This window comes from Cryptomeria japonica, chromosome 1, assembly GCF_030272615.1.
Source record: "Cryptomeria japonica chromosome 1, Sugi_1.0, whole genome shotgun sequence".
Lineage (NCBI taxonomy): Eukaryota > Viridiplantae > Streptophyta > Pinopsida > Cupressales > Cupressaceae > Cryptomeria > Cryptomeria japonica.
The window spans coordinates 30,871,389-30,892,724 of record NC_081405.1 but is presented as its reverse complement, the minus strand read 5'-3'; positions in this window follow the sequence as shown (position 1 = coordinate 30,892,724).

The window sequence follows — 21,336 nt, the reverse complement described above, 5'->3', positions numbered from 1 at the left end:
AGGGGAGCAGGGCAGGATGAAACCGATAGATGAAACCTTGACTATTTTTCACATGAGTGTTGCCATCAATGGCAAAGGGGGAGATTGTTGGGAATTGACACTCTATTGGCTGGTTTCACTATGTTGTCATTGATGGCAACATGATTTTGTGTTCCGGCTTCATATGGTGTATCGACAGGCACTTCACAGATTCTACACCGGCACCAACACCGGCATGTTAGAAAGATTTTTTTGGTCACCGGCTATGTAGGCCGACATGGTATAATAAAGGTTATCGGTATTGGAGGCCGACATATCTTGGATCTTCCATCGACAATTTTTTTTAATGTTTATACATTTATTTTATCTGGCTGACATATAATCAGATATTATATATATCTTTGTAAGCCAACATAAGGCATAAAATTTGTATAGGGTATATAGGCCAGTTTGATTAAGATCATTATGAATGGATATAATGGATATGCAAATGTAATATGATATGAAACTATTCAGAGAGATTATGTATGTAAGGAATTTATTGTAAGGGCTATTCTAGTAAAAGGGGTTTAGGGTTTCAGACTGGAACAGACAGAGCTTAAACCGGAACTGTATTCTAGCATAGAAGATGCTATCTTAGTAGTTCACACTTCTCCGAATTGTTGTTTGGAATTTTATGTAGTCAGTGAGGCTCCTATTGTGATTGAGCAATGTGCAGGCCCTTCATATTTTGTAATATCTCTTCATATGGTAAGTGGATTGATATTGTGGGTCACAAATCCCATCGTGGTTTTTCCTCTTTGAGGTTTTCCACGTATAAATCTGTGTGTTATGATTCTCATTTATGTGTTTGGCTTATTGGTTTCTTTACTTCTTTCAATTCTATATGTACCGATATACCAGTTGGTGTATGAATATTTTAATAAGGCTAAAATCTACTTTTCTAGTATAACACTGATTCACCCCCCTCTCAATGTTATTGGTTTCCAACAGTCTCTTGGTTGAGAAAAGTAGGATCCAATGCAATTATCCATTGTAGAGGAATAATATATTGTAGCAACATCTTGTTGCACTTAGGTCATGTGGATGAAGCAAACTCTTAGAGATATCAATGTGATGTATGATGAGGCAATTAGATTATTAAGTGTGATAATACATGTGCAATCAATATTTCAAAGAATCTAGTAATGCATTCAAGAACTAAACACATTTCTATCTGGTATCATTTCTTAAGAGAGAAGGTTGTAGAGAAGGAAGTCAAATTGGAATATGTATCTACAAAAGATCATATTGCAAAAATCTTTACTGAGGTACTGGCGAAAGATACCTTTGGGTATCTCTGACAAAAGTTAGGGGCTAAATTGCCCCTCCTTCTTCAAACTATATGCATGGAAGTGGTGGATCTTTCTAAGGGGAGATTCAAAGTTTCTCCCTTTTCTCTTGGATTGATGTGGTGGCTGCTCTTAGGGGGAGTAGTGAAGGTTGTGGTTTCTTGGTTATAGGTATCATTGTAAGAGGGAGTGTTGCATTTATCAAAGTTTTATCATTGGGGAGAGAGTTATTATTTGTAGCATTGCACCCTTTTTCCATAATGTCAAAGGGGGAGAGAGATATAGTAAGAGGGGAGAGATACAATTGGAAAGAGTCTATTGTTAGTTGGCGGTACAAGTGTTGCCATCAATGACAAAGGGGAAGATTGTCGTAAGCTTGAGTTGTGTTGTCATTCATGTCAAAATTGTTCAGTAGTGAAAATGTTGTATATGGTCTAAAAATGAGTGTTTAGATGTTGTGATATTGTTTGGTGATGATATTGAGTAAGTATGAGGTGTTTTTAGAAGGCTACAATAGTGGAAGTTACAATATGTGGAAAAGAGCATTTGATGTCCTTATGGAAGAATGCTCTGCATTTGTTTGGTTCTCCATGACATTAGCCCACGGTTTTGGATATAATATCTACATTCTATGGATGTTGCACTATCATGTTTTCATGTCCTCAATTTCTCATATGATGAAGTTGGTTGTGACGATTTGTTGACAATGAGGTTTTCTATCATGACTAGTTCAAAGAATGCTATGTATTGCTCTGTTGTGTTGGTTCAAGTGTTGTAACTTGTAGGACATGTTCATATGGTTCATTCAATGTTCCCATTCATATTTGTAGAGTTGGTTTGATCGACAAGTTATTTTATGTTGTTCTGTGTTCGACTCCATCAATTGTGTTGGTCTCCAGCTGAATCAGTTGATTTATCTTATTTGGTGTAATGGTGCAAAAGTGACCCTACAAAGGGAAGAACTATGTTCCCTTGAGAGCCAATTTCACAACATACATTCAAATATCTCCAAATAGTGAAACTAGGTGTAGAGGTGGAAATTTGTTACCTCTAAGATGATGAATCTTAGAGAATAAACTATCCATCGCTACCTCACTTAAACTGGCACTAAGGGTGAGCCAGCAAATATGAGATATAGAACTAAGCTAATACAAGACAAACATACCTTCCAGACAGTTCTGGTAACTCTCTATGACTAGGATGAACGAGTGAAACTAGGACTCCAGCATGGTGCTCTACCATCGTGTATGGACAAAAACATAGAACCGTATAGAGAAGGGGTTGATAGTCATACAGATAAATGAAAGAACTACAATAATATAAAAATATAGACAACTAGGAAATAAAGTGAAAAAAGGGAAAAGGGAAGAAAATAGACAAACAATAAGTCCATGCTATGAAGCCTCTAGCTAGATAAATCTTCTCTAATGCAACCTACACACAAGCTAGAAAAGAAAAATGTTTGGGGCTACTTGGGGACTTGCCTTAGTCAAATCCCTGTTTTGGTGTTTCCACCTCCAAAAATAGCCAAATAGATAGATAGATAAATAAAATAAATGCAAGATAAGATAAATGATAAATGATCTGATAGATAAGGGATGTGATGAATCCCAAGATTCTCAAAGATAGGATAAATAGGCAAATATTACCAAATAGGCTTGACAAAAGCCAAGTTAGATGCAAAGAGATTACTGTGAGAGCTTTAGAGCATTGTAACAAATGAAAGATTATTGTAGCAAGTGTATGAGAATAAGAGAAAGTTGTAAGAGCCAAGCGAATCAGAGAGATAGTGCTAAAGAGCCAAAGAGAGACCCAAAGAGTGTAAGAGAGACCAAGAGATAGAGGTAGAGAAAAAGGATTGGTTTAAAAAGAGGAAGAGGAGGGAAAAAGAGGGTTGGCGAGCCATTTGAAAGAGTCGGGGTCATTTCCACTGACATGTGCAGGTGACAACTGGAAAGACATGCTTAGAACCAGCATTTGAACATTGAGATTTTTCAAGACAAATGTATGACGTGCAGACGTTCGCGTGGTACACTAGTGTCCAAATGAATCACACTCAAAAACGACAGGAGACAAGGGAGACACACGACTAACAAGACTGACACCATGAGGGAGCTGCCAGAAAGGGGGGTCTCAAGCATCCTAAGAGGGAAAAGGCTAATGCAAGGGTTGAAGTAAGCCTACTCAAGTGCTAGAGGAATTGACACCAAAGTGGTTACAAAAGATGTAGGTCAAATTACAAAGGGGTATGCAATTTTTGACACTACATTTTGCCCCCACTTTAGTGGGCTTATGAATGAACATGAATATGCACACTAAAGGAAAACTACTAAAAATGAAATAACATCATTATACCAAAAGGATACTATAGAGGAAGTAGATAAATCTCCAAGCCAAGGAAGAATGCCCCCAAGCTGAATACCTATAAAACAAATGCATTAGATAGAAGAACTTGCACAAGAGAACAGGGTTCGAGAAAAAGAAAATCCCAAGACAAAAGCGTTAGAACATGATAAAGAAATAGATAGCACACACAAGAAAACACTGGAAACATAGAAACTACGATCTTGAGTTAGCAAAGTAAAAGAGACCTCGATGTAAAAGTTTGTCTCAATACCATCTGTCATCCCCAAAATAACAAGAAACAACAAATAGAGGAATTTTAAAATGAAGAGAAGAATGCAAGGATTGAACACTTCGAGGAGGAATGTACCTAGAAATTAGAGAAGCAATCAATGTTGAAGAGATAGTACAACCCAGACACTAGCTTGATCTATCACTAGCGGTCATGCAAATACGATGATGATAAAAAAGATAGACCTAGCAAGTTGTGTTATGTCAGATGATCAAAGATAAGTAGCACTAACCTCGCTCAGAAGGAAGACCACTAGTGAAAGATAAGTAGCGACAACCTCGCTCATAAGGAAGGCCACTATTGATAAGGATAAAAATATAGATGCTAGGTAGAACCAACCTCACCATGGAGTAAAGCCACAACTGATAAGATAGATTTTGGAAAGAGCCACAAAGGGCAAGAAGTAGATAGATAGTTACCACGATGAGTGAGAGATAGAGATCCACCATTACATATGAAGAAGAGGCATGATAAGAATGAACAACATGTTGAAATATGATAGAAAGCAAGATAGAGATATAACTTGATGTCACATTCTATACAAAGAAGAACAAGAAGGCATATCAATAGATGAAAGATAAATGACACCTGATTGATGAAGTTGTTGAATCTTGTCATTCAAGGCCTTACATTCACTAGTGGAATGGCCAAGCACTTGATGGTATGCACCAAAAGAATGTTTTTCTTTATCATCCTTATGAAACTTCTTATGTGTAGGAGGAGGAAGAGAAATCGAGTGACCTTTAAGAAGCTGCAACAAAACGCGTTCTTGCTTAGATAAAGGATGAGGAGAAAGAAGTAACCTTTTCTCTTGTGGAGAAGATCTTGACCACTCACAAGAAGGAGATACAAAGATAACAAATAATGGAGGACAAGATGAAGATGGATTAGGCTTGTAACCTAAACCCATCATAAATGAACATGATTTGGGCTCCAAAGGCACCTTAACACCTTGACCCATGCACCCAAGACCATTTCCTTTATATCCATACTTAGAGGCGATATTAAATCCTGGACCATAATGTGATTGCATCTCTTCAAGAGAGGGAGGATCATCATAAGTGGTATATTTAATAGTGTTCACATGATCCTACATTGTAGAAGAATAATAATCTTTGATAGCAGGCGTGAAATATGTTTTTGGAAGTTTAAGGTGGATAGGGTCGACCTTGTATTTGGTAACATGAGAATCAGTGAAATCCAAGGAACCCCAATCATCACCTAAACATGCATTCACTTTAGATGAAGAAGATAGTTCAACAAAAGATGTCTTACCATGAGTAGACTCAAAGATTTGTGCTTTCAGGAGATCTACCTTAGGAGGATCTACTTTGGGAGAATTTTGTTTCTCAAGTGATTCCATCTTCAAAACTTCTTCACTCTTCTAACTTTCCTTTTAGGGGACATGATAGAGGAAGAAGTAGTCACTGTGGAGGAAAATGTTGGAACATAATTTTGAAATGAAGGTGTAACTGAAATCTTACCCAATGCTGCTACTTTACATAGGTGCACAACATCAGGGTCAACCTTTATTGTAACCACTTGATTATTTGCCACAAACTTCACTAAACCATGAAGTGTAGAAGAAACATCTCCCAAAGCATGAAGCCATGGTCTACCCAAGAGGAGATTATAAGATAGAGGACCTAGCATTACATGTACCAAAGTTGGAATAGTGACAGGTCCAACCTTCAAAGGCAAGATAACTATTCCCAAAGCACTTATTCTACTTCTATCGAAACCACGAATAAACAAAGAAGATGCTACTAGGGAATTCAGATCAACCTTAATCTTCGGCAATAAATCCACACCACATACTTTAAGTGCAGAACCTATATCAACAAGACTTTGTCTAATTCCAATGACATTAACATGAACAATTATCATTAATCGATCAACCAAGTTCCTCACTTCTGGAGGCAGAAGTTCATGGGGACAGAATGTAATATTTGCTGAGTTCGCACAAATGTGATCCATCAATGCATTTACATCTGTCGACCTAGAAAAATAAGGCAATAAGATATTTTGTAGAGCTTCTTGTAGCATGCCTTTATAAACTAAAGTAGTTTGAAGCAAATCCCATAGTGAGATCTTAGCAGGAGTAACATGAAATTGCTCAATAAGATCATAATCACTAGGTCGTTTAGCCATAGGTGGAGGTGCTTGAGGAAAACCTGGTCGAGAATATGATATAGAGGGTTGTGGATGATAAAGATGTTTCTTATTTCTTTGAGTATTATAAGTATGGGCTACCATTCTATAAGAAGGAGCCTTAGAGTGTGTATATCTCATAAAAAGATCTAGTGAGTCATTTTCCAAAGGAACACCATGAATAGATTTTACCTTCTTTGGAGAAGGACTAGCTGCAGTCACATGATTGATTAGTCTCTTAGGCCTTTTAGGTGTGGTAGAGACATAAATGACATTCACAAACTCATTATGTATGTAAAAAATTTAGATGAAGGAATTTTCTCAACATTGACCTCTGGAAAATCAGATATGAGTCGAAACTCATCATTCACTAATGCATCATCTCTAGAAGAGAGTGCACTAGAACGAAGAGATTGTAGAGTAACATTAAGAAAGGTGTGAATGATTTCATCCTCTTGTAACAAAATATCCTCTAAAATAGAAGATATATTACAAGAGGGATCAAAGGAACATAGTGACATAGGTAGAGACAAGCCACCATCACAAGCATGAAAAGGAACATCATTAGCACTTTGAATAAAGCTAGAAACTAAGTTAATAAAAGAATATAACATATGAATTTTGAAATTAATAAACTTAAACTTAAGAAAGAATGCATAAACAAGTTAGCCAAAGGTTGACGAATCATTAATAAATTGATGGTATGGAATAGGGTTCAGAGCAACGCCCCAAAAATTTTATTTTTTAGAAGGGGAAAGATTTAGAATTGTCCCTTTTTTTAATTATTTTTTTATTTTATTTTTTATTTTTTTTATAGGGGGGTGCTAAATGCTTGAAGAAATGATAAATAATGATTTGAAAATAATATAGAAGAAGTGTTCACATCAGGTTCACCAAAATGTAGAGGTGGGAATTTGTTACCTCTAAGATGATGAATCTCAAAGTACAAACTATCCACCACTACCTCACTTAAACTAGCACTAAGGGTGAGCCGGGGGATACGAGATATAGAACTAAGATAATAAGAGATAGATAGACCTTCTAAATAGTTCTGGTAGTTCTCTGTGACCAGGACAAACGTGTGAAACTAGGACTCCAATGTGACATTCTACCGTCCTGTACGAATAGAAATAGAGAACCATATAGAGAAGGGGCTGATGGTCGTGTAGATAAATGAAAGAAGTACGATAATATAAAAAATATAGACAACTGGAAATAAAGTGAAATAAGATAAAAGGGAAGAAAATAGACGAACAACAGGTCCACACTATGAAGCCTCTAGCCAGATAAATCTTCTCTAATGCAACCTTCACACAAGATAGAAAGGAAAAATGTTTTGGGCTACTTAGGGACTTGCCTTAGTCAAATCCCTGTTTTGGTGTTTCCAACTCCATAGACAACTAGATAGATAGATAGATAGATAGATAGATAAATAAAATAAATGCAAGATAAGATAAATGATAAATGATAAATGATTTGATGGATAACAGATGTGATGAATCCCAAGAAGCACAAAGATAGGATAAATAGGCAAATGTTACAAAATAGGCTTGACAAAAGCCAAGCTAGATGCAAAGAGATTACTGTAAGAGCTTTAGAGTGTTGTAACAAATGAAAGATTGTTGTAGCAAGTGTATGAGAATAAGAGCAAGTTGTGAGAGCCAAGAGAATCAGAGAGATAGTGCTAGAGAGCTAGAGAGAGGCCCAAAGAGTGTAAGAGAGTATAAGAGAGAGAGAGAGCTAGAGAAAAATATTGGTTTAAAAAGAGAGAAGAGGAGAGAAAAAGAGGGTCAACGAGCTATTTGAAAGATTCGGGGCTGTTTCCATTGACATGTGTAGGTGACAAGTGGAAAGGCACGTTCAGAACCGAAATTCAAATGTTGAGATTTTGCAAGACAAATGCACGACACACAAAAATCCACATGGCACACTAGTGTCCAAATGAATCATGCTCAAAAATGATGGGAGATAAGTGAGACATGCAGCTAACAAGACTGACACCACGAGGGAGCTACCAGAAAGGGGGGTCTTAAGCATCCTAAGAGGGAAAAGGTTGATGCAAGGATTGAAGTGAGCCTACTCAGGTGCTGGGGGAATGGACACCAAAGTGATTACAAAAGATGTAGGTCAAATTACAAAGTGGTATGCAATTTTCAACACTACACTAGTGAAGATATCTAATTAGAGAAATTGAAAGAGCAAATACAAAGAGTATTTAGTCTAAATCTAAGTGTCTCGGTCAAAGATGCTAGCACGATGTACAAACATTTGCATGATGTGTTGTAGTATCATACATACTGTGAACAAAAAAGACTTAGAAACACGAAAACCCAACTCTTTTCTTTAGATAACCTGCAAAACCCAGAAGTTAGAAATTTGGCAATGAATACTAGATAATAAATATAAACATAAATGAATACAAATGAGATAAATAAAACACAAGAAAACCCTCTTGCATTTGAATACTTCTAATAAACCTGCACACATGAAGAAGAGGAAAAATGTTTGGGGCTGTTTGGACACTTGCCTGAGTCAAGTCCTTGTTTGGTGTTTCCATCTCCACAATAGCCAAATAGATAGATAGATAAAAATGTAAATAGAAAAGATAAATGATTTGACAGATAAGGGATGTGATAAATCCTCAAGATGCTCAGAGACAAGACAAGGAGATATATATTACTAACAAGGCTTGAGAAAGCCAAGAGAGATGTAAAAAGTATTTTGTGAGATTGAGAGTGTTGTAGAACACTAGAGACTGTTGTAGCAAGCAAAAGAGAAAGAGAAAGATGTGAGAGCCAAGAGAACAAGAGAGATTGTGTCTCGAATCTAGAGCTTGAATGGAGAGAAAAGATGAATTTAAAAGAGAGAAAAAGAGGGAAAAAAGAGGATTGCTGAGCCATTTAGAAGATTCTGAGCCATTTCCACCAACCAAGATAGGTGACAAGTGCCAAAATGTGTAGAACTGACATTTGAACATTAAGATGATGCAAGATGAATGTGCAACATGCAGACATCTGTGCGGCATGCTAGTGTCCAGATGAATCACGCTAAAAAATGATGAGTGGCCAAAGAAATAGGGGACTAACATGAAACAAAAGTTGAAAGATAGCTGTTGAAAAGGTGTCTTGAGCATCCTAAGAGGGAAAAGGTTGAGGCAAGGGTTGAAATGAGCCTACTCAAATGCTAGGGGAATGAACACTAAAGTGGCTACAAAAGTGTAGGTGGAATTGCAAAGGAGGTACATGCAATTTTTGACTCTACATTTGGATCATGCTCTTTTGGTATTAATATGCATTAGAGATTGAGTTAAAATATTGATATGGATCTTATCATGATGTGTATAGATCCATATTGAGTAGTTTGCATGGGTGATGATTTTGGGTTGACTAGTTAATGCACTTCATAATTTTTCTACACGTTTCATTTGATGTCGACTTTGGAAGATGTTATAGCATGTGCAAGTCATTGGAATTGACCTTGGGATGTATTGTGATGTATTTGGGTCCTCTTTGTCTCCTGGAGTGGACCACATTATATGTTTTTGGTCTGAGTGACCAACTTTATGTAATTCATGTATATTTTGTGTGTGGCTGACCTAGTTGAGGGTTTCAATGTATAATTTGTATAAATGGAAGTGCGGATGTGTGAATTGAGTAGTGGATTGTTGTGAATTGGATGTGAATGATATGCAAGAAGTAGAAGTGCAAATTTTAGCTTGTGATGAGCTTTGATGATTATATCTTCAATGCAACAGTGTTTTAAGATAGCGAATGAAGTGAGATATATTTTCCATGATATTGTTCACTTGACACAGCTATGCAAGGACAAATTCATGATTAGGAGATCTTATTCATTTCAATTCATTATTTTCTTGTACCTACTGGAAGATGGTGAGCCCTTTGGCAACTTGTGCAGCTTTTGTATCTTGTCCTAAGATTGTTGTCTTAGTAATCCAGGTCCCTTGTATCTTTCCCTAAGGTTCTGTGCCTTAGCTTTACAAGTCCATTTAGGTGTACTAAGGTCATTGGCCTTGAGCCTAAAATGACCTTAGTACACAAGGAAAAAATAGATTTTAGAAGTTAGAAAAAGGGACAAAAATTTGTTTTTTAATATAAATTTAAAGATATTTCAATAGTCTAGAGATATAGAGAGGAATTAAAATTGAGAATTTAGTCTATAAAATGTAGATATAATTTTTTGTTGTTTGTGTTCATGTCATTGATTATATTTCATTGCATAATGCGTACTTCATACTAAATGTAATTATTTCTTTTGAATAAGAAATAGTGATAACAATCCTAATCACATAAGAATAATAGATTTATGAAATTATTATTTGAATATCTTTTGAAATTAATTCAAAACCCTTGATTATATCTATCATCATTTTTAACAATTATGGTTGAGACTTATTAATAAAAATCCTACATAATGTGTTCACTATATTTTCAAGTAGAGTTTCTAAACCAAGCTAAAAGTGTTGTTAAAAGAAACCTTGTAAAGTTAAGATAATCTTAAAATGTTATATTGTACATTTAGCTTAAAATGAAATGGCAACCTTGTCTCTCTTTGTTTTGATAAGTCAAAACATATGACATATATAGTTGAATCTCATTAATCGGACCTTGTCACGAGTTCATGTAGATATTATAAATTGGTAACTTTATGTTGACAATTTGTTAAGTCATTGTAAAACCATGAGTATTGTAACTTAATATTCATTTTTTTCATTGGAATATAATTGTTAGGTAGATGGTTAACAAAAATACTAGAAATTTTTCCATTCATTTGCCTATAGAGACATTGAAAAACTAGATCTGTCATAATTTTTTAAAACGCATTTGATGTTGACAAGTAATTCTAAGGGAGAACTACTTAAATAAAAGAACAAATAAAATATTAATATTGTGAAGTCATTATTTTGAAATACAAAGGACACTTCACTTTAATTTGTGTTTGCTTGGATACACTCTATCGATGATAGTTAGGGCGTAAACCTCAAATTTTTATGAGAATGGTCACCTAATGGATCTCCAATAAAATTTAAATTGACATGTACATTTCGAATTATATCAATAAGAATTCACTACAACCATTAACCCAAAATCGTGTCCTAGATAATCTTGTCTTCTATATCACATTTCATAAGCATAATTTTAGTAGGGAAAAACAAAACTACATTTAAAACCCAAAATTTTTCTAGAACAAGAAAGATTAATTTGAAGCAAGAAAATGAATTTAAAAACATAGCTAACAAACAAGTGGGGTTAATCCCTTAACCCCATAGCTCCCAAAGATCACTTGCAATCAAACACTTGTCACATCTAAAGAGGAAGCTAGGTTATGGAGGCCAAAGTGACACAAAAAGATGAATCATATTGATTATTTTAATATTTGAATTGAATAATAATGATATAAAAAATATTTATAAAAGAAAAAACAAAAGATAAAATAAAACCCTAATAAACAAATTAGTATGAGTCCACTTATTTTATTAGACTTTAAAGTCACTACCCCATTATCGGTATACACGTAAAGAACAACTAGGACAAACAAAGGATTTAGATAAGCTAAAAGAAGATTTTGTTAAATTTCTTTAAATTTTTTTGTCAATGTGAGACGATGCATCAAGTTTGTAGAAGGATCAAAACTCTTTTCATATTGCCAATTGAAAAGGTATAAAGTAAAATTAAGCAAAACAAGATGATACCACAAGAGGTTACAAATAATTGGGAACCTATTAGGCTCATGCTACAAGGAATAGTGGGGATACAACCCCCAAGTTTTTTAGCTTCTACATGTAAAATCAATTGGTCTAGAGTGGATGGAAAATGAACCAAGTGTTTATGGTGAAAATGGATAACAATAATAACAATATTGAAAGGCTAAATGAATTCAACCACCAAACCCTAGCCTAACAATCAACAAAGATCCACCATAACATATGAAGATTACCTAAGACAATGCAAATCACATGAAATCACAAAGATTATACCATCACATGTCCAATAGGGTTTTGATCTCCATTCCTCCTATCTCCATTGATCTTGCTTGATATATTTGCTCTCAGATTTTTTATATGCACAAGAGCTCAACAAAGAACGGAATGTGGTTGCTAGTAGGATCGTAGTGTAGTCAATTGCATAAAAGATCATTAGCATGAGTGATTAGAATGCATAGAATGATTAGGGTTTGACAATGAAGAAAGCATCTTCTTAAATAGAAGACACAATATGAAATGGAGGGTTAAGATTGAGAGGTGTAAAAAGAGAGGTCGGCTAGGATTAGAGGGTAGGTAAAAGAAATACCAAAATAATGAAAGAGGTAGGTAGTGTAGGAATTAAGAGATGAATGACATGTGTCATGGGTGGAAAAAGCTAATGAATTAATTAAATAAATAAATATTTATTTAATTAATAGAAGAAGTAGGATAATTAAATAAATAAAATATTTATTTAATTTAGGAAAAGGATAATTTAAATAAATAAATGTATTTATTTAAATGAGAAATAAGGCTAGAAGAGGATAAATGAATTAATTAAATAAATAAGGATTTATTTAATTAATAGAAGAATTAGGCTTAGATAATTAAATAAATAAAATATTTATTTAATTAGCTTGGACAATTTTGGGTGTCTACATTTTGCCCCTCTTTGAGACAATGCGGCTTGTCGCGTTGTTTCAAAGAAGATAAGATGAACTGATGCAGAGTTGCCCCAGGATGGGAATAATATGCCCCCTCGAGAGATTGGATGAAAATGTCTGAAAAGATTGCAGACAATCTCTCGATAAGAAAGAAAGGCTAGAATGGATAGACCGGATAAAGTGACAAAGTCACAGGATGAAGAATACTGACTCAGGAAATGAAGGCAAGGGCTAGGGTATGCTATAAGATAGACCATGGGGGAAAGACATCCTCATTGTCATCTACACCTTCACGAGATCACAGTGCAGAGCGAGAAAAAGAGTAGCAGCAGTCAGCAGTGATGGCTTTCGTACACAGATTCGACCGCGTTCGCCGATTTCAGAGGCCAGCAGAGGCAGGAGAGCCGGTAAGTACCACCAAACCTCCTCGTACTTTGACACATTTCAATTTTGTCATTAATGCATGGTAGTTTAGCAATAAATGCGCTTAGGAATAGGGCACAAAAAAGTGCAAAAACATGCAACCGCATCTGTGTCGATGCCAGGCGCGTCTGTGTCCGCCAGGTGCGTCTGTGTCAGTTCCAAGCGCGTTTACGTCTGGAACCGCATTTGTGCTTGATGTGGGCGCGTTTATGTCCTGTAGGGGCGTTTATGTTCCAAAGTCGCGTCTATGAGTGATTTAGGCACGTTTATGTCAAACAGGCGCGTCTGCGTTGTGTAAGCGCGCTTGTGCAGTCAAGAGGCGCGTTTGTGAGTTAAAAACACGTTTGTGTCTAAAAATGCAAGGTTTTGGTCTTCTAGGTCAAATTGGCAGTTCTGTGATGAACATACGCTGTCGATTGGATAAGCTGCTAAGAGGATACACTCAAGAAGGTCCTCTAGGAGAGCTAGGATAGATCAAGGCACTTTGTGATGAACAGGGAGCACCAAGATAGAGTACTTTGTGATGAACAGGGAGTACCCAAAGTGTGAGCAGCACTTTGTGATGAACAGGGAGTGCTAAATGTGAGTAACACTTTGTGATGAACAGGGAATGTCACACACATAGTACTTTGTGATGAACAGTGAGTACCACTAGGATAAATAGCAACACTTTGTGATGAATAGTGAGTGTCACTAGGGTAGATAGCCATATACATTTAGATAGCGAGTAGCATTTTGTGATAAATAGTGAATGCCACTATAACTGACATGATTGAGTTGTTTGACTGCAGGAGTATTTGCTGATGCTAGAGTCATGGGAGAGATTCGCGTCGACGCAGAGGTTGCGACCTGAGTTGTCGCTCGAGGACAGAGCTGCCATCGAGGAGATGGGTTTGAGACATGTGCTATATGTGCCTGAGTTTCGGGCAAACATGGGTTTGCTAACTGCGCTTGCTGAGAGATGGCACTTTGAGACATGCACGTTCCATTTACCAATGGGTGAGATGACAGTCACCCTGGAGGATGCTTACAGGATTCTGCGGGTGCCAATCGATGGGGAGTTGATTCCATACGATCGAGACGGAGATAGGGATGCCCTTAAATGAGTGTTCTAGGATCCAAGACTGGAGATGAGGGTGGGACACGTGGCATGGGATACCATGACATGGATAGGATTAGCACTACCAATAGTGTTGGCAGGAGTGATCAGTGAGTTCCTCTGTATCAGTTTTGTACCATTTTGTATAATGATGTAGACACCTGCGGGTGATTGTAGCCATATGATTTTGACATCATTGTATCATGACACTTTATATATATATAAGCGATGATTCATTTTTTTGCGGTAGCTATATGCATGTGTACCTATGTGATGATATGTTCTTAGAATGTATGCTTATGATATGGATGCAAATATGTATATGACACAATGCAATATTTTTGTTCTTTTATGTTTTGTATGCGTATGCATGATGCAAATGTGAATGTATGTAATGCAGATGAATATGATAATGCAAATGTAAATTATGCTAACAGGTGTTGTGTGCAGGATGTGATGCAATTGTGATATCTATATGTATGTATGAGATGCTTATATGTGGTAATGCAGGTGCAGCTTCATGAAATGCAAATGTTTTTGGTGTGTCATTATACTCAGTCATGTGATAGCAGGCTATGCAGACTCAAGAAGGATGATGGAAGTCAATCAAGAAAGGGGGATGGAAGACAGAAGATATGAACGTGAAAGAGCTTCTTGTGCGTTATCATCATTGAGCTTTATTATGGCAAGTAGGTTATGACAATCGAGGCATATGTTCAACCCAGAAAGTCATTGTACTTGTTTGCATGGAGATAAGACAGTCACAAACAAGGAATGCCCCAGTTCATACTAGACTCACAGTGTCCTCATATCCTTGGACAAGTCATAGCATTACTAAGAGACAATCCACAGACAGCAAATACAAATAGGTGACGATACCCCATCCTTGCCTTTCTAGTCAAAGACATCCTAGAGATAGAATCTCTAGTCAAAGACATCCCGGAAAAGCTAAAAGACATGTCACCAAAAAAGATGAAATCAAAAGAAAACCAAGACTCGACACCAACATCCACTGTAGTCCTCAAGTTTAGTGTCTCTTGTCACTTGTATAAGTCGTATTTGATTGTGGTCACAATGTTTACTTTCACAGAAAGGATAGATAGCACTGAACCATAATGTTGTCTGAGTCTGTTGAAAGATTTGATTTGTTGAAGCCCATTGTTGCTGTTGTGTCTCATCTGAAACTGACTGAATCCATGAAACTGATACTTTATTGTGGAGAAGATGAAACTTTATTGCGGATCTGTGATGCCAATGTTGTTTTATTGTGGATTGTGCGCGGATAGACTTGAAGGAAGCTGGAAGAAACTGTACTCCTCGAAACATGTGATGTTCTCAGTTCCTCACCCATCACTAGACGCAGGATTTGCCTTAGCCACAGATAGGAGCTGATTTATTATGAATGGAAAGGGAGGCGAAAAGGGAGGTTTATTATGAATGGCTAACCAATCTTGGGTAGATCAATAACAAGCCATGATGGGAATGGGTAAGTTTATTGTGAGTGAATAGGTTGTGAGTGTGTGCAAAGTGAAATGATGAAGAGAATCCTGAAGGAGGGAGGAGCAAAGTCTCTACACATGGCGCTGGTGACCCAGTTTTCACCATGGTACTTGCCCAGGGCGCCACCGAAGTGGTTTTCACCGTTGGACGAAATTATTTCTCTTTACTTTTTTCGATTTTTCAATGTTTTTTTTGTGTCACAAGGTGCCTGTTTGCCAGGTTTTCACCAAGTAACGATTTTTTTGTTTTATAATTTTTTTGTATTTTTGAAATTTTTTTGATTTTTTTTGTGTTTTTGAATTAGGATATTCCGAAGAGCTATGTGTAAAACCTGCGAAGGTGCATGTTGTTGATAGGATCCTCCAAAGATTCACCTTCTGTAGTTGAGAGCTGATATGCCCCAGATCCATATACCGCTGTGATGATGTAAGGACCAAGCTAGTTTGGTTCGAACTTGCCCTTCTTATCTCTGTCTTGCTGATTCTTGGGGTTTTCTCTGAGGACTAAGTCACCTACCTCAAATGTGCGAGGCTTGACCTTGTGATTGTAGCTGCGACTCATTCGTTGTTGGTAAGCCTTGAGATGATTAAAAGCAATTTGTCTCCGTTCATCCAATAATTCCAGTTCTTGTAAGCGAGAGACCTTGTAGTCTTCATCAGTGATGATGTTTTGCAAAGAGACCCATAAAGAGGGTAACTCGACCTCAATAGGCAAGATGGCTTCAGTGTCGTAGACAAGTGAGTAGGGTGTAGCTCCTGTAGGTGTGCGGACACTTGTGCGGTAGGCCCAAAGTGCAGGATTGAGTTGGATATGCTAGTTACGGCCAGCGTCGTCGACTGTCTTTTTGAGGATTTTAAGAATTGTTTTATTAGACGCCTCAGCTTGGCCATTACCTTGGGGGTAATATGGTGTGGAGAAATGATGGGAAATATGGAAGCGGTCACAGAGTTCACGAACATCCTAATTTTTGAAGGGACGCCCGTTATCAGTAATAATGGACTTAGGAATACCATATCGGCAAATGATGTAGTTCAGGATGAAGGTAGCAATTTGTTTCCCAGTGACTTGTGTAAGAGGCACAGCCTCAATCCACTTTGTGAAATACTCTGTGGCTGTGATAATGAATTTATGACCATTGGAAGAAGGAGGGTGAATCTTGCCTATGAGATCGAGTCCCCACTGACAAAAGGGCCAAGGAGACGCAAGTGGTTGTAGTTCTTGTGCCGGCGCATGTATGAGGTCTCCATGAATTTGACATTTCTTACATTTCTTGACAAACTGATATGAGTCTTTTTCCATATTGGGCCAATAATATCCAGTCCTGATGAGTTTCTTGGCCAAGGTAGGACCACTAGCATGCGGACCACATATCCCTTCATGCACTTCACGTAATGCAATCTGAGCTTCGTCACTTTCTAAACATCTAAGAAGAGTTCCATCTAGACCTCATCGGTATAGGATATCAGCTAGAATGATGTATCAAGAGGATTGGCGAATGAAAGTGCGGCGTTGGTTGTTTGATAGATCAGGAGGTAGGGTATTGTCGCGAAGGTATGTGAAGATGGAGCCATATAACTGGGATTCAGGACCAACAACGCATATCATTTCAGTAGGAGTGATCTCATATGACGGAACCAACAGGTTGTCTACCAGGAACTCATAGCAGGTTTCATTTTGAGGTAGATCAATTAGTGAAGCAATTGTAGCCATGGCATCTATAGCACGATTCTGCTCTCTTGGTATCTACTCAAAGTCTATCTTTGTAAAGTGCTATTTCAGATTATCCACCATTTGTTTATAAGGCAGTAATTTTTCATCTTTTGTTTGGTAATCATCAGTTGCTTGACGAATGACAAGTTGAGAATCCCCAAAAACACGAAGTTCTTGGATCTTCCATTGAACTGCAATTCGTAATCCTGTTGTTAATGCCTCATATTCCGCTATATTGTTGGTGCAAGGAAATGATAAGCGGTATGGTTTTGGTATAGAATCGCCTTGAGGAGTTATAAAGAGAATACTAGCTCCTACCCCATGCTGTGTGTATGAGCCATCGAAGTACAGTTGCCATGGCTTTGCACGTGACACTGTTAAAATGGATTCATCTGGAAATTCTGAATTTAAAGGAACATCATCTATCATGGGAACATCTGCTAATTGATCTGCGATGGCTTGTCCTTTTATTGCTTTTCTGTCCACATACTCGATGTCGAATTCACTCAATATCATTACCCATTTGGCCAGCCGCCCAGTAAGTGTAGCTTTGTTGAGAAGGTACTTTAATGGATCAATTCTTGCAATCAACTTAGTCTTGTGAGTGAGCATATAATGTCATAATTTCTGTGAAGCAAAGACCACAGTGAGACATGCACGCTCGATTGGTGTGTAGTTTAGCTCATATCCCACCAATGTGCGACTGATATAGTATACTGCTTTTTCTTTGCCGTCAGCAATTTGTTGCGCTAAGAGTGCCCCCAGTGCTGTTGGAGTAGCTGAAATGTATAATAACAATGGTTGATCTGGAACTGGTGGCATCAGAACTGGTGGATTTAGGAGGTAGTCTTTGAGCGTCTGGAAAGCCTGTTGACAGTTATCATCCCATTTGAATTTGATGTTTTTATGTAGCAAGTGTTGAAAAGGATTGCACTTATCTGCCAGTTGTGCTATGAATCTTCGTATGGACTGGAGTCTGCCTTGTAAGGATCGAAGTTGACTGATATTTCTTGGGGGTTGCATTTCCAAGATAGCTTTGACTTTTGCTGGATCCGCTTCAATTCCTCTTTTGGACACGATGAATCCTAGGAGCTTCCCGGAGGTTACTCCAAAGACACATTTCTTAGGGTTTAATCTTACTTTGTATTTTTCCAACCGATCAAAGGCAACTGAAAGTATGTCCAAATGTGTATTTCTGTCTATTGATTTTACCAAGAGATCGTCAACATAATCTTCCACAGTTACATGCATGAGATCATGAAAGATAGTGGTCATCGCTCTTTGATATGTAGCACCTGCATTTTTCAGCCCAAAGGGCATGACATTCCAACAGAAAGTTCCCCACGGACAAGCGAATGATGTTTTATGTTGATCCTCAGGTGCAATTCTTATCTGATTATAGCCAGAGAATCCATCCATTAATGATAGCATTTCATGACCTGCTGTGAGATCAACAATCAAGTCAATGTTTGGTAATGGGAAGTCATCCTTTGGACAAGCTTTGTTGATGTCTCTGAAATCTGTGCAAATTCTAATGCTGCGATCTGGTTTACTGACAGGTACCAAATTGGAGATCCATTCGGGGTAATCAATTGGGCGTATGAATCCGACATCGAGTAATTTCTCAAGCTCTACTTTGACTAGTAATGCCACTTGTGGATGCATTTTCCTTAATTTCTGCTTCACTGGCTTTGCCCCCGGTTTGACTGTCAAATGATGCATTACCAAATCCGGATCCAGTCCAGGCATATCAGCGTATGACCATGCAAAGTTGATTTGTCGTTCTTTGAAGAAGCTTATGAATTTTGATCTTTCGGACTCTGTTAATGATTGAGCCAGGAATATGTTATGTGGAACCTCTTCTGTACCAATGTTTGTTTTGATAGTCTCCTCTACCAACATGGATGATTTTTCCTCATATGATGCTGGGAGAATGTCGAGCCTTCCATCTTCGGGTGCCTCAGAGAGGTTTTTTCCCTCAGATACGTCCTTTCTTTTTACGTTTTTGGGGTCAGATAGCGCCACAGTGTGGTTTTCACCATAAAACCCTTGATTTGTTCTTATTTTCACATTTTTGCGACTGGAAGGTCTGACACCCTCACCAAAATATGCCATGTTGTTGAGTTCTATGGTGTATCCTGCTTTGTGGTCCCCAGGGGGAAGATCATCTCGTATGCCAAGATAGTCAATAATAGCTTCGTCATTCTGAAATGTGTCAAATTGTGCTGGTCCTTCATAATCCCAGTCAATGAGTTGGTGGTGAACAAGGGGAAGGCCTTTAATGTTTTCAGAGTTTGTGGGGTTAAGAGTGAAGATGTGGTTATATTTGGGTATATCGAGGCAATCGTCGAGGTCATCGATGGCACTCTCCTCGTCAGTTTCGATCGCAAGCGAATCCAAATTGTCGTTACTAGTAGCACCTTCCAGGACAGGTGTCCTCATCCTATGTGATTTCGACCTAGAACCTTGAGACGAAGACTGTGCGGAATCCTTATGGGTTGTTTCTTGACCAACTCTGAACTTTTTATAAAATTCCTCTTCTTCTGTGGGTTCATCTGGCTCTCTGAATGTCTCGGTGAGCTCGTAGTCACTAGAGGATTTGTCTGAATCCCATTCCCATTCGTTGGAATCTGTGGAATAGCAATCTTCTTGTTGAACTTTGGCAACTTTGATTTGTGATGCCTCTTCTGTCCTTTTTGTGTGGATCTTGGAAGTCAGAAAACCAAGTCCCTTTGAGCGTTCTCTTCTTATAGTCAATTCAGGTTGTAGGGGTTCCATGACACCTTCTTTGCGTAGCCCAAGAGGGCTTTTTCCATCATACCCAAATTTTTGTAGAATATTGAAGCCTTTGCCATATTTCTCAAAAGGTATATTGATCTGATCATGTGGGTCATCTTCAATGTCTTTATAGAGCATTTTGTATAAATCTTCCTCTTCCAGTTTGCCCCATCTTTGAAAGGTAGTAGGATCCCATTTGAGCATCATGATGAATGTTTGCTTGTTAGGATGTGGCCTTCCAAATTCTTTTGGAGAGCTCATGACTTGTCGTAAATACATGGTCTGATTTAAAGTGTATTCTCCCATGCCTTTGTCCTGAAATCTGCCTTTAAGTTCACCTTGTTTTGATGTCGAAGGTTTTAATGACTCAGGGTCAATGTATGCCGAAGAAGGAACAGCCTCACGATTACTGGGAATGATGGTCTCCGTATGTGATCTCAGGTTATTGCAATATATGAACGGATTAGGATCACCGTTAACTGTTACCTCGACTCCATTATGAGGAAACTTAATGCATTGATGATATGTTGATGGGACTGCCCTCATTTCATGAATCCAAGGACGTCCTAGCAATATGTTGTATGTGAGATCCAGATCTAGGACTTGACAAACCACATCCTTTGTGACTGGCCCAATTCTTAGAGGTAAGGTGACTGTGCCTTTGGACGAGCGCTCTTCATCATCATAGGCCTTGATGGTGATTTGATTTGTAGAATTCACAGCTTTATCAGAATATCCCAATTGTTTAATGGTGCTCAATGTACAAATGTTTAGACCAGCTCCTCCATCTATCAGGACTCGCTTTATTCGATGCTTGTGTATGAAGGCTTCAATATGTAATGGTGCATTATGTGGCTGACTTACGGAGGCATCATCAGCTTCTGTGAATGTAAGGGAATGTGGAATGGAAAGGTATCCCACCATGGCTTGAAATTGGTCCACATTCAGATCAGTAGGAACGGCGGTGTCTCTCAAGATTTTGTCGAGAATAGCTTTATGAGCGGAGGATATGTGTAAGAGCTCAAGGATGGAGATGAGCGCGGGTGTCCTCCCTAACTGTTCTACAAGGTCATACTCAGGTTTAG